This window comes from Falco naumanni, chromosome 4 (genome assembly GCF_017639655.2).
Source record: "Falco naumanni isolate bFalNau1 chromosome 4, bFalNau1.pat, whole genome shotgun sequence".
In the NCBI taxonomy this organism is placed as follows: domain Eukaryota; kingdom Metazoa; phylum Chordata; class Aves; order Falconiformes; family Falconidae; genus Falco; species Falco naumanni.
This window is the reverse complement of record NC_054057.1, coordinates 12,967,527-12,979,249: the sequence shown is the minus strand read 5'-3', so window position 1 is coordinate 12,979,249 and position 11,723 is coordinate 12,967,527. Positions and strand designations below refer to the sequence as shown.

General features: G+C 37.5%; 1 protein-coding gene across 11 annotated transcripts in view; it reads right to left on the bottom strand.

Annotated features, from left to right (window-relative positions):
* OSBPL3 (oxysterol binding protein like 3) overlaps nt 1-11,723 on the bottom strand; it is a 90,327-nt gene that overhangs the window by 47,858 nt on the left and 30,746 nt on the right. Inside the window, exon 4 of one of the 11 annotated variants that reach the window (XM_040589408.1) lies at nt 3,762-3,836. The exons of the other annotated variants lie outside the window; for them this stretch is intronic. The gene's annotated coding sequence lies outside the window, so the exon portion shown is untranslated. The remainder of the gene's footprint in view (nt 1-3,761; nt 3,837-11,723) is intronic. 11 annotated transcript variants of the gene reach the window in all.

Below are 11,723 nucleotides of genomic sequence, written 5' to 3'. Positions count from 1 at the left end.
AACATCTTTATTAACAAGCAGAGGTCAAATATTCACAACAGGAACAGAAACGCACTCTTCTTGCAAACTCATCATTCACATACCCCCTTGATAGTACCACGTAGCAAGTGCTTTACTTTTTTGGCACACTGTTTGCTCAGATAACCACCTGTCCTCCTCATTGCTCCATGTTCAAAATAAGCATTTTATCACTTGGCTTTCACCAGTGACTGTCTGGCATTTTGGCCAAGATTGGCAGAGTTCACAGCAAGAAACAGGCTCTAATTTGCAGCAAAACTTGCTGTCAGCAGTACCTTGCAAATACATCCCCAGGACACATTCGATTTAAGTTATACAATACTCTTTGCCTGTTTGAACACACAGCACAATGTTGTGATGTCCTGGAAGTGTCAGATAACTGAAAAAAATGGAGGTCTCATGGACTGTAACATAAAAAGAAGCCATATAATTGCTTCAGGTTCCATACATTTTGCTCCCCCCCATGCCACAGAATGGCCTCAGAGCTGTTTATTCCCACCTTTCACTGGAGCACACTAAGCCACTTTGGTCTACTCCAAAAAGCCAAATCAAAGGTGTGAGGCTGAAGCGAATCCAAATAAATTTAGGACAGGAATTTTCACAAATGCTAAGTATTAGCCTAATTCTTTGCTATCAAGCCAACAGCAGTGGAAGTAGGCCAAAAGTACTTTTGCAAATGACCTCGCCAGGTGCATTTTAAAGAACTAAGAATAAATGAGTGTCAAATATTTATAGCTACTACATCCTAAACCTATAAACAGCACTTATCTCTACTTATCACCAGTTACTAAGAGACTTACTATTCTACATCAATTAAAGCCAATGTAAAAATATAATACGTAGAATAGGAAGACCTATTTTTTTTAAAAAAAAAGTACCATCCCGAGCTGTCCTTAAACCTTTAAAATTGCATGGGTTCAAAGCAGCCTCTCAGTATCAACAATTCATCTCTCACAACTCTCAAAGCAATAAGCTTACAGCAAAATCCAAGTTTTTCCATATCTCACAAAAAAGCAGAAATTAAGAAAAAAAATTGAAAACTGCAGTAAAAAAAATAAAATCAACATTATGCAATTATTTTTGTTACAGCTCTGTAAGAAAAATAAAGCTGTAACAGCTGCTTCAGAGCTGCTGATTCAGCAATGAAAGAACAGCAAAACTGGAAGCATACATCTCATTCTTTGACTATAGTCTTGTGGATAGAACAGAAAGCCTGGTGAGAGTCACATGCACACAGCAAGCACAGGACTGCACAATCCAAATCAGAGTTGCAAGCTACATTGAGTGACTTTCACAGAATTAAAACAGAATCCGTGCTGAAACCTTTGCTCTGTAGCTATTATTAAACTATTAAATTACATTCACTCATGTCCACCTGGATAAACAAAGCAATAGTCTTTTCCAATTACTGCTTTCATGGATTTCTCTGTTACACTTCAAATTGTCAGCTTTATTCTATCACAGTGTTTCATCAGACTCAAAAAAGGAAAGAATTATTTATAGACTACAGATACGTCACGTACAACAATAGGAGATGTCTTTTCAAGGCAGATATTTGCTGTTCCTGAATTACCATAAGATTCATACTATTGAAGGACAAAGCACACAAATACGGTCCCACTGCTAGCCGTTCTCTTTACAGAAGAAAACCAAGAAAACCAAACATAAAATGACTTTAAACAACTAAGTTCTTAAAAGTACCTTTGAAAGCAAAAGTTCAAACAGCTTAGGGAGACTAACAATAATAACAGGAAGCATTTCAGAACTGCCTTCCATCAGATAGGTGCTGTCCCTAGACATCGACCAAGTCACCATCTCTGTGGAGCAGATGCTTTCATTTGCCGTGGACATGTGCTACCTTCTGAAGTAGTCCGTGATGCAAAGAAACAGTTAGTTCCACCCAGCCCAATTCCTTAAGGAGGCTATTGGAGTAATTAAATCATGCTATTTCAGTGACCCAAAAGAAGAAAATTTGGTTCAAACAAAACTCTTCTAATCCTCTAATCAAGAGAGAGACAGACAGAGCAGGAAAGGAGAAAAGCTAGACAAATGACAAACATACCGCATTTAACACCAGATTACTCTTCATGTATAATGTTCACCACTTGATGACAGAAAATCCTGTATGTTCCAGTGTACAGAAAGTAAAAATCCCAAACAAAAAACCAGACACAATTCAGCAGAATACATCCCAAGAAAGACATCCAAGATGAACATGCTTCAATGTCAAGTCTAGTCAGACTTCCCTGAAACAAAGCAAGTATCTGCTGTTTCACTAACCCTTGGAGCAAATAATTCAATCCTTATATTAGAAAAATCTTACGTAAATTTATAAATAGGTCAATCGGCATCCTGAAATGTAAGTATATATAAAAATACCACCTTTCTCCTACATCCACCATAGAAACTGACTATAATACTGCATGCAACGTGATTCATTTTAAATGCATAATCTTGATACTGTTTTCACTCCCCCAGGAGATCTGCAAGAGGTTACATTTGTATAAAAAACCAAACTTGCCAGGTATATACTCTAAACAGATATGTTAAAAACCTTTGTGACTAGTGATACAGAAAATACATGCAGTAATAGCTGTATTGTTACGGTAATTAGTCAGCTGTCATACCACCTTTTCTACCCCACTTTTAACTGTGTCAAGAATCATAACTAATAGGACTGACCTAGCTCGCAGTCAGGTCCTAAATAATTAACAATTCCTCTTGTCTGCCACCCCTTTTGGAACAAGCCTTGCCTAGGGACAGCCTGGCAGCTCAGGGCCCTCTAGCACGAGCTGCTGGGCTCACTGGGGTCCCACAGCCCCCCTTTTCCAGCTCTTAGCATAACTTACACAGTCAACTGAGAAGCCAAAAGCTGGGGGACCACAGAAACCGGTTTGAGGCCCAGTAACAGAGGAGTCCATAGTCTCCCCTGTCAAGAGGGCGAAGCAGAAAACAACAGCTACTGAGCTGTGATCCAGTCCTGCCCTGGGAGCACATAACTGCATACAGCAGTGCTAATGAGGTTGACAGCCCTCCCTGGGTTCAAATAATAAAGCAGCGGGTCTGTTTGCATTGGAAGCGCTATTCGTCTAGAGAAGACCTTACAAGTGAAAGGACAAAGGATGATCAGGCAACAGAAAAGAGAGAAAGGGTTATCATTTCCAGTAAGGAAAGTAACAGGCACATGGTATCATTTTACAGTCTGTACTAAAAACCTTGGAAAGGCCCATCTGTTAGTGATAAGGTCCCAGAGTTGGAAACATCACCATCAGAGCTTTGGCATGAGTTTGGCTGCCTTTCATTTTTCTGCTATCTGTTGCTATTTAAAGCTTTTCTTTGTTCATAACAACAAAGATACTCCACTATGCCCCAAGGCTTATTCATTTTTAAAACTACACTTGTTATTGCTAAGATGTTACTGAAATACACATTGTTTGTTTTCCTAGATTCAGTTTTGATAGCCACAACATTAGTTCTGGAAATATCTGTCAGTCTGCCAGCACATAGTAATTCAAGATCTAAAGACAGCATTGTCTGCACATGAAGAAAAAGACATCACTTTCCTGTCAAACCATTGAAGGCATCCATGTAACTTCAAATCAGACTGTCTCTCTGTGACCTGATAAGCTGCATAATGCTGTGACAAGCATAGATCTATCAAGGCTGACATCAAGCAATATATTTTATTAAACCAGCTGACATAATTGGTTTAACTATGGAGAAAGAAACCAAAAACAGGTCACCTGTGGTTTCAGGTAAAACATCAAGTAGGACTGCTGGAAGAGTTTTCATGGGTCAGGAATGATCCTCACCAAAATCTGAAGAAAAACATCATGGGGTATGTATGAACAGCAAACACGACACAGAGATCCCTTATCTCACAGAGGAAAGCTAGACACATTCATTAAAAAGTGGCAGGATCCAACAACCCTGCTTTGCCCTCTTTGATGTGGTGTTCTACTTTTCACACTTTGGCATCATATATTTTCTAAAACAAGCAAACATAATGCCAAAAATAACCAAACAAATAAACTAGAGTCCCCCTCCCAGATACCTGTTTTTCCACAATACACTGGAATTGTCATGTATGTCTTGTGTATGTGACTTAATTTCTGAAAGGGAAAAGATACAAAGGAAACAACACTTCCCTGAGAATGTTTAGTGCTTCTCCTTTATAAGCAGGCCTATTAGCTCAAAATTTAAATCTCATTAACTTTAATGACCATGGTAACAAGATTCGGTTCTTCCTAGGATACACAGAAATTCATTTATGTACTTTATGAAATGTAATGGGTATGAGTTATGAAAATGTCACATTTCTTCTTGATTGACTTACTGTATCTATAGAGGTTTCTGTCTCTAAGCCCATTCCAGCACACCTTTTTCAGTGTACTTTACAATATGAGTATTTATAAATGCAGACAGACCTACAGCTTTCTTTTAAATATGCAGATTATTCCTTTACAGAAGGTCTTTCATATTAAGATAGCTTGAAACATCAAAAGATGTGTAGTATTCTGAAGAAGGACAGGTAGTTGATAGCACATCAATATTAACCCTTTCTAACATCATCTTAGGCAAGGGGCCACTAACTTCCCAACACTGTGTTTCTGAATATGCAATGTGTGAATAAACCTTGACACTTTAGATATTGAGGATAATTAGTACTACAAGTGCTAAGTATTTTTGTTATTAATGCCAAAAAGAGAGGAACTGTTAATGTCAAGCTTTCAACAACAACAAAAAAAGCAAAAAAAAAAAAAGCAAATATAAAGAAAAAAGACACAGAAACGTGTTTCTCTTAAGTAAAAATTAAAAATCTCAAGTTAAGGCTTGGGCTGGAGATCTTCAAGGACAGACAGGATGACACCTGCAACAGTCCTTTTGCTTGGAAACATGTACCACATACACATATGCAGATGACAAGAACCATGAGAAACAGATGTGGATGGAGTAAACCATGCTCTACATGACAGTTTGTCTTAATCCATTCATATTTATGATTGTAATGAACACCTTGACAACGGGAACCAAGAAAGAAGTTCCACGGATCAGATTTTCTGCAACATTATCCTCACAGCATAGGAAAAGATGAACTGAAACAGACCTAGAAGCAGAGAGATGCAAGATATGGGAAAGCAGATCATAAATCTGAATGATTACATTGCAATGTTTTGCCTAAGCAATATGAAATGGGAAAGTATCAATCACAATAGCTGGGTCGGCCCAAGAAGATGCTTGCTGGAGATGAGGGCCTCTGACGAGGTTAACAGGGCAGCCCTTCAGCAGGAAAGAGACCATAAAAGGGATCCTCTCCCTACTTCAAATGATAGAATCCCACCACCACCTCCTCAAGTTCTGAAATGATGAAGGAGAACTTGAATCCAGCTAGGGTTACCTTAGAGGATCTACTTGGACAGAGCTAGTAAGAGAACTTTTGACCTTGAGAAAGGAAGAAAGTGAACACAAAGCTGCAGAAGCAGCAGCCATGCTTGGGAAGAACAGAAGGTCCGTTTCAGAGTTAGTGCTTTCATGTCAAGTCTTGTCCTATCACTGCCTAGCTACGATGGAATAAAATCTAGAAGCAAGTTAGGAGTTTGGCCAAAAAGGAAAGCTTCAATTTAGGACTCTGTGAATAATTTAACACTATTACAAGGAAGAAGATGTATAGAGTTTTAATGCACTGTTTGTTTATTCAAATCTACTACAGTATGATATATACAGTATGATATCCCAATGCAAAAACATGGCCTGCCTCCAACAACAGAGCTTAGAGTTAATACAAAGCTGCTGAGAACTTTTATGGGTCTCAGTAGCAGCTCAGTGCCTCCACTGATGGGTTAAAGTTCAAATTTATACTCAATTGTAAAACTGCCAAAGCAGTTAAAGGAATAGGACTTTCTATAATTAATAATAGGAATGTTAATGTTCCTCTTCTGGACATCAGTAGCTCCCCTGCCAAAAAATAAATAAATTTAAAAAAATAAAGTCATGTAAGTCCTCTCTAATCCACTTCAGTGGAGAGCCATTTGTCACAGGGCGTAGTTCACATACTTTGCTTTGGTCAAAATGCAGCGATGGTCATCACCAACTTGTGAGCAAGAAAGTGGAAGCAATATTATTTTCAACTGATCCAGACAGGTTTGAAAAAGATACTGTCCCTAATCTTACATTTAGATTCAGGTTAGTGCAAGCCACCAGCTATCTCTATTTAAATTTAATTAAAAACAAAAGGAATTCTGCATGATTTAAAAAAGCTTCATCTACATGCCCATTCCGAAGCATTTTTAGTGGTTTAAAAGATGGAAGGCTTTAATTAGGATGCATCAGCAATATGAGAGAATGAATAATTTACAGAAAACTTGATTTGAGCTCAGTGAAAGGGTGCTACAACATAACAATCCATATTTGTTATTTCTAATGAGTACACTCATTTTTTACTTCAGTTCCAGGCACTGTAAGCAGGCCACAGAGACAGCAGACAACAACATGAAGTTTTATAATGTGTGCAGTCCAGTGAGTTCGTTGCTTCATAGCATTTTTGAGGTTGGTTATACTTGAACTGCAGCTAAGAACCTGGATTTTAATTATAGGCTATAAAGCAGCAATAAACAGAAGTGCTTACAAGTTATGTAGATTCCCCTTAAACTGCTTAATATTAGTTGCATTCTCTCTTTCTACTCTCCTCCCAACCTGTCATCATGTTTGTTTATTTCTAAAATGCTGGCATATGGTATTGTCTTTTGTAGACCATCAGGACTTACAACACAAAAATAAATTAAACCTGTGGTTAATTAGGAGTAGTGCAGCATAAAGCACATCCTGACATACTTAAGACATTTTCCATATTTTTTAGCATTTTTTATAATTTAAAAATTTCCAATTTTTCATATAACGCACTTCCTGAATTTCTGAAAAGGAAAATAGAAAAAAAAAAATTCTTAAAGGAAGGTGCTAAAAGCAGATTTTGTTTTTAATAAAAATGTCTAAAATAACATGAAGTTGCCGGAAACATAATACTGAAAGCTAATTTCTTAACAGATGACAGTCATGCCCACTTCACCCATGCTGACCTACATCTTTTTCCTTAACTTTTATTAATATTCATCTTTCATTGACTGTGTTTCCCATAATTTTGCCAGCAAGTGGTATTTTTAGGATAAAAGGACTGAGAAACTCATTCAAGTACATCTGTTTTAAATGGTAAAATACAGAATGTATAAAGGAGAAAAACACCTTTACTAAGCTTATGCATAAAATTGCACTTTTGACATAAACTTATCTTTTCAAAGGCTGCTCAAGACTGAAACTCTATGTACAAAGTTTTCACCAAGTCCTGACCACAAAACTTGAAGTCTGTAGACATTATAGTATTTTCATAACTCACATTTTCTTCTAGAAAAAATACACTTGTGCCATACAGTTAAAACACAACCATTGAATGGAAATTCATTATTTTGTTCTATGCATTTAATTGTGAACAGGTAGAAAAATTAAATGCATGTAGAAAGTGAAGAGCTGCAGGAGGAATGTGGAAAAAAAATACTGTGAATTGTAATTTAAGTCAAGAAAATTTAAAATTGCCATATAAAATGCACACAATCTTTTCTCCTAAGCATTATCTTTACACTGTTTTTTAAAGCACATCATAAAATTATCTCCAAAATATTCAAATCTTTTACTTTTGTTACTCCAAAATAACAAGGATTTACATCACACATCACATTAAAGATAAATCTTGGAATGACCAATGGCAGCTGGAAGGGGTACATTTGGAGAAGTTATATCACCAGCATTTGCAGTTTTCCAGTCTTCTCTTCTGTAGTCAAAAATAAGAAAATAAGTCAAGTGTCTGTCCTAGCAGCAAACAAACAAGGTGGCCACAGAGGCCAGCAGTTCTCCAGCTCCTATTTCAGACTGTCACCCTCCAGCATGCTAACTTGCCTGACTGCTCATCTGCATCTGGGGAAAAGAGCAAGATGGTTTGAGCATATTTTTACTTCGTGTGCAATGGAGAGAGTGCTGCAAAAATATCCTTTTGCAAAGACTTACAGGTTTTCCTGGAGTAGAAGAGGTGAGCTTCTATGTAACAAATTCTTTATGGATTAAACTTATGAGCAGCATTTCATGGTTAGCAACATGAAGATGTCAAGAAGAGCCCCACAAGTATCTGATTGCCTAACAAAACTAATGGACTAGTTTCTTTTTTAACTGAAGGACAAGCCCTCTGATGTGTCTCATTATAATGATCTTCCAGAGTAGAAAACTCACGCTAATTGGGAGAATCATAAAATTGTTGTTGTTGAAGCTACTCCCGCATTGTTCCCAGAGTGAGATGTTGAAAGATTGTTCTCTAGTGTGATTTTACAATCCTGGTTAGGCAGATGAACAGCAAAGGTGATCATTGCTTCAAGTCAGTAACCAAATTCTAAAATAAAATACAGTGACAAAACAAGCAGGATCTCTTGTCACACTCCAGTATCGTTCGCATCACCAGGAGAGGTGATTTCAGGAATAGATCACTTATCATGCTGAATGGGTACCATACTTTTAAAAGGTGAAAGTCAAGAAATACAGACTACAGTATGACACAACATATTTCTTGAGCACCTCGTGTTGTATTACAACTCTTCATTTTGGTCATGCCAGTTCATTTAGGAAGCCCACACATCAAAATCCAAATAATTTATATTTGTATCAAGTAAAAAAAAATTATTGAATTACTTGGAGAAAAAGATTCTGATCTCTCTCCTTATGTTTCTCTCCATCCAGCACTATTAGCTTTCTGAACAAAGATTTTGAAAGCGGAACAAATGGGAGCCATATGCCAGGCTCTGAATAGCATCCAGTGAAACCTGCCTGCATCCTCCTGCTTCCCAAAACACCTACCCTAAAGCACAGTTCATTTAGACTGACCCAAAACTGCATTAAAAGCTTTCACATGTCACATTTTGCTTTTGCATAAATTATATATACATATCTAATATATAATACATACATATATAAGTTATATAGCATTCCCAGAAATGCAAATCTCGACCAACCACCAACCTATGCAAAAATTCAGTATAATTCCCAAAAATGAGATGTAAATTTGCCTTTACTCCCCATGGCATCCAGCAACTCACTTTGAAAAGTCTATCATTTGTTCTTGTGGGCTGTCCATACAATTCCAGCATACAGTATTTTAAAATAATTAGAGCTTCTAGCAAATGCTGTGATGCACTGGTTTTGCTGCCTTGTGAAGAGGGATCTGACTTAGTATTAATTTTGCCTGGGGATTCCACAAACTGCTTGAACAGAACATCTGTTGCCAGTTTGTACACTCACAGCTCCATCTCTCCATATTCCTCCCTGACCCACTCTCTGTGCCTGGAATAATTTCCTAGAGCTAGACGAGGACATGGAAAAAGCATGAGGCATTTGGAAGTTAAAACCAGCAGCTTAACCACCTTATACAGCAAATTTAAGAGGCTTAAACTCACCAACAAGTGGAGGAATTGTCAAGCTGGACGTTATGCATTAAGCATGAGAAAGTAAATACATGTGACAAATGCATTTCTTCCCATGTGAATGTAATGATTCTCAGCTAATGTATCTAAATTAAGTCACACATTAGTTATGTCTGAACAGAGCAGAGCGACAATTAACATTTTGTACATAATCAACCACTGGCTTTTTTATATTCAGAACCATTTTCAGGGATGCTGCAGGCCTGACTTTTCTTCAGCTGAGAAAGCAGCAAGATATTATTTCAACAACATCCACTTAAGAGTAAACAGTCTTTATGTCCACATGCACAGAAACAGAGTATTTCACAGGTAGCAAATTAAATTAATCATGTGGAAACAAACAGTCCAAATCAGGTTGCTACGATTTATCCAAAACCACTGAACAGCCTTCGGTTTGATCTTCCCTGTAACATCCTGAATCAGGACTCGTGCACCACTGCTAACAGAAATAAACATGTAACAGCAACGCTGGTTTTCACAATCATTTCAGAGTACTCTGAAATACAAATGTATGCAGAAATGTGAGTACTTTTCTGATGTATATAAAATATTGTATTTATAATATAATAAAATTAATATTTTATACATATAATATATTTTAAAAATTAAAATATTCTTTCTAAAGGAAGGTAAATCTTCCCTACCCTGCACTTTATAACATGTTACCTGTTGTTCTCAGACCCCAGCTTAATGACAGAATTTTTTCTAATAATGGTGGCAGTTGTGGCCTGATGCTGCCAGGCTGAAGGACAATTAAAGGTCATTGCCTATTAGATTACACTAGCCTCATGACAGAGTGTATTTGGAAGCTAAGGCAGAAGCTAGCTCTGAGGAGCTGCGGAGTCTACATTTCACTCAACATCTGCATCACTTGGGCTTTCTGAGCTGGCCACTGTACTCAGATCCATCCGTGTGCCACCTGCCTGGGACACTCAGGTGGATCGCAGCCTTGCTGCCTACCAAACACACCTTCGGCAGCAATATTCCATTTATCAGGCCAAGAACTTCCGCAGCACCTTCCACAGCAAACCCCACAATTCTTGCTGGTCATTAAGCTACTTTATTTCCAATACCTATATAAAGTCTGTGCATATTTATATACATGCTTTCCATACATATACCTGCAGTGATGCTATTACCTATGTGATAATGATCTTTTTTTTAATCAAGTCTTAATGTGCACATTTCTTTTTTTCTGTGACAATGCCCTTGTGATTGAAATGCATACATTGTATCTAGCATGTTGTGATCTGACTTCTGGGCTATAAGTTAAATAAAATGAGATGTGTAGTTACGGAACCTAGAAACATGAATTTATCTTCCCACAGGTGATGATGCTAACAGTACAGCTGGAGCATCCCCCACACAGCCAGATATCCAGGCAAAAGACAGTGTTAGTGGTTCATTATCCTTTGCAAGCCACTATTAAAAGGCCTCCAGCTTATAGCCAAAGATCCCACTTCAGAAGTGTTCCTCGAATTCTGTGCTGCTAGTCACGAATTAACCAAGTCTGAAGATGCTAACAAGATAAATCCCAAAATATTCAAATCTGCCTAAACAGACGCACACTAAATAATCTGTGGCTTGACCAACATAACTCTGCAGAGCTATTTATACCTTCCTCCATTAGAACTTGAATGAAAAAAAGAAAACTCTGAAAGTCATTTACCTTGAGTTTCATTTCAGTCTTAATGGGGTGAGACTGACCCTTTCAGTATTCAAAATCTTCAAATTTGCTTTTTCAAACATATAAAAGAGGCAAGACAACACTGACAGGAACAAAACACAATGCATTTAGAAATAAGATGTTTGCCCTGATAAGATTTACAGAACCCTGACATCTGTTCGTGGTTTGAAAACACCTACTTCTGCTTTGAAAAATACATGCATTATACAAAGCCAAGTATCTGATTTTAAGTGCACAAAGGTAAAGTTGTAAGAAATTCTTATCACTCCTTTCTTTCTTTCATTCCTTGTATTTCTCCAAAGCCTGTAGTCACTGCCCTCCGTACTTCCCACTGCCATGCAGAGATGATTACTATAGATGCATGGTACCGTTCTCCTACCACTACATCCACTTTTACTAAAGCATGGCTCATTTCAGTTATACTGTTTTGACATACTGACAATCTGAAAGATACTCAGCATTTAGGAATGTCATGTGTTTCTTCTTTTGACAAATACTTCTGTGAT